This window comes from Megascapheus bottae, chromosome 4 (assembly GCF_031878675.1).
Source record: "Megascapheus bottae isolate mThoBot1 chromosome 4, mThoBot2.hap1, whole genome shotgun sequence".
Taxonomy (NCBI): domain Eukaryota; kingdom Metazoa; phylum Chordata; class Mammalia; order Rodentia; family Geomyidae; genus Megascapheus; species Megascapheus bottae.
The window spans coordinates 29923152-29926555 of NC_143512.1; the positions used below are offsets into that span (position 1 = coordinate 29923152).

Consider the following 3404-nt stretch of genomic DNA (forward strand, 5'->3'; position numbering starts at 1 on the left):
ACCAAAGTCCTCAAATGTTCTATACAAATGTGGATGAGCTACAAAATGAGGATAGGCTGGAGAAGAGACTCAATAATACATAGCATCATTGTGAGTGACCTCCAGCTCTTCATTCTATTGCTTGGATGGAGGAAGGATAGCCACACAGAGGCTACAACAGAATGCAAACAAGATTCATTTTCCATTTCTACAGGACAGGTGAAGCTGATATAAGTATCCCCAGGCTGCACATAGAATGGATGTGAATGTGGTCCATGGGACCACTTGACTTGGTGCCTAGATCCCTGGCTTCTCTTGACTCTCAATGATAAGCTTGTCAGTTGAATACAGTTGGCCAATATGTTCCTGTCAACAGATTAGTCCAAAGTCTCTTTTGGCTTTATTTACTAGTTTGAATTTCTACAGGATCCTTGACACTTTTATTTTCTCTGAAGGCATCTCTTATCCTCCTGACCACATACATTCTGTAATTGTGGGAGGTGAAATGCTTGCTCTCTCTCCGCATTGCCTGGTACAGATCTAACACTTGTGGGTGACTGGAGGCTGCCATTCCTTTTGAAAACGATTTTTAAGACACACTGGAAAATTAAGGTCAGTCAGAGGGGAGATAAGATGCAAGGTGAAATATGGTTTGAATTGGAGGGAAATATACCTTTTTATGATCCCTTTGAGACTATGCCATGTCCATCAACCTTTGCTTAGAAGCGTTGCATAATTGCAAATAACTATATTTTATAACTTATTATTTTTTTGGCTGCTTAGTTTCCTGATTGTTGGTTTCTTATAGAGTTGCTCGATTCCTAATTAATTTGTAAATAGAGGTATCATTTTCTACTGGCACTTAAATCTTGTCACAAATAATGACAAACAACAGAAAAAAGTGATAATACTATTATGTTATTGAGCTTCAAAGTCTCTTTTATTAAAAACTACATATTATTTGTAGTCAAATTTGATAATAGCATTCACTTTGATGACTGTGGATACTTCTGTTGTTGTTGTTTGGTTGTTGGGCTTGAACTCTGAGCCTGGGCTGCCTGCAGGTATTGTTAATGAGAGAGGTACATGACTCTAAGTGGAGATACGCTGCTGAAAAATGCAACGAGTTTATTGTATTTTAGAAATCTAATTATTTTAAGGTGTTCTTTTGGAACAAGCAGGAGTAATCTGATATAATTGTAGGTTTATATTCAAAAGTAAATAAAACTTAAATAGAAAATTAAATGATTTTAAATTAATAATATTTGAAATTCATAACTGATCTTTCTTGAAATTAAACTTTCAAATTCACTTAAGAATGTTTGTGTACAGGCGGGTGTGCCTCATACCCGTAATCCTAGCTACTCAAGAGGCTGAGATCTGAGGATCAAGGTTTAAAGTCAGCCCAGGCAATAGGAAGCAGAAAGACTTTCATCTCCAAATAATCTCTAGTGGGTCTGTGGCTCCAGGGGTAGGGCAATAGCCTTGATCTGAAGAGCTCAAGGACAGTGTCCAGGCTAGATTTCAAGCCCCATGACCTCCCCACCCCAAAGAAAAGAATGTTTGTGTACAATAGTTTCTACATGCTTTGATGACTCAAGAATGTTTTTCTTGTCTTATACTCAGTAGTTTTCTAAAAATAGAAGATAATCTGACAGGGAGGTATCAGGAAAAAAAAAGATTTGCATCCTAGAATGCTCCGTTTTCATGATATCAATAATATTCCAAGGATAATTGATTTGATTACTGGGGAATTTTAATTAATTTCCTTAAGAAGTGAAAATTACATTCCTTTATAAATCAAAGTGATAGAAAAGCTTGCTGTTCCTTCACTGTGAAGATTCCAAAACTAGAAAATACTTGACAGGTCAGATGAGTAAAATAAAGAATTCTGAAGACTTATTCCTTGAAGTTTACTCTCCAAGTATATATTCTGATTACTCTAGTATAAAATCTGTTTTATGGATGTAGAGAATTGTGGCATTTCTAATGGGTGATTATTTGTATGATAGAAAAGAAAGCAATCTGTAGATGGAGAGATCACATAAATTTCAAGGAAAAAATTCATGACTAGTGATCTTGTGCTCCATAGGAAATATGGAGTGATTTTTAATGACTGTTCTTAGAAGTATAAGGAAAGCAGGGAAAGTACAACTTATTTTCTTTTTATTTTATCATCACATTAGTGCAAGTTTTTTGTTTTTTCTTTAGCAGAAAAAGGATCCTTAGAAGGACTAGAAGATAGTATCCAACAAACAACATGAATTTTACACAGTGTGATAGTAACCGTACTCTAATTTCTTGAAGAAAAAGGCTCAAGGATTGATTCAGCTAACAGATTTGCTGCCTTTTTGTGAACACATCGAAACAAGCAAATGTAGACAGGCTTTTGATTAGTTTTAGTAGTAAAAAGTTGTTCACCTGTAACAAGTTTATTTATTTTCAGTTGTTGACTCATTCATCCAAAAAATGGGTAGAATATTTTTAGTCTCTACGGAGATGTAATCATTGAGTTTTATCTTTTCATGTGCTGTTACTATGAGGATTCAGGCACATATTCTGTTCAGCTCTGCTAATGTCCTATCAATTTTGGGACCTCAGATTTAACCTAATTTGGCTTTCACTGCCAAAATGAAGCTTTCCCTAAAGTACACATTAAACTTTCATCTTCTTCTCTAGGGTATTTCCTTTCAAACAGAAAAACCCCCAAATAGATATTAGGCAAAAATAATAGCATAACAGTTAAAATATATATTGCTTTTTTCAAATCTTTACTACAGAGACAAAGAAAATATGCTAATTTCCCTCCTTATGCTCTCAGTTAAAAATTAATATTAGCTGAATTGCTAGCAATCATCATTCATTCAAACAAATAAATTAACAGAAATTATTTGTAAGATAAATGTAATCTAATCTGTCATCTAAAATGACAATGCAGAGAATTCATTTCATGCAGTCTTCAAGCAGTTCAACTTAGTCTCCCAAGGATGATTTTAATAGTGGCCTTAACTAAAATGCATATTTTAACAAGGCATATTTACAATACATAATAAATGTTTAAACTGGATTAATTAGTATGTATAGTTGAGAGTTTCTTACTGTTTAGAATTATTTGCCTTGCAAACGCTGTAAATCTAGATGAGCTGAGCACTCAAATGATTCTAATAACAACACTTGGCATTTGTACAGTACATTATATTTTCTAAGTACTTTATAATTACGGTATTAATTAGTTAAGTGACACAATGATCTTATGAAGAGGTCTGCATCATTATCCCTTTTTACAAATGAGGGAATTCTGAATGCAAAGATACAGTAATTTACAAAGCATGTACATCATGTTAAGACTAAACCTTTGTTATGACCCCTGCATGTCTGAAGTTGCATCCTACAATTATTATTATTATTATTATTATTATTATTAT

The 3404-nt window shown here is 33.8% G+C and overlaps 1 pseudogene; it reads right to left on the bottom strand.

Moving 5' to 3' along the window:
• Positions 1 to 276: 276 nt before the first annotated feature.
• On the bottom strand, positions 277 to 550 carry LOC150064226 (LYR motif-containing protein 4 pseudogene; annotated as a pseudogene).
• Between the last annotated feature and the right edge of the window lie 2854 nt (positions 551 to 3404).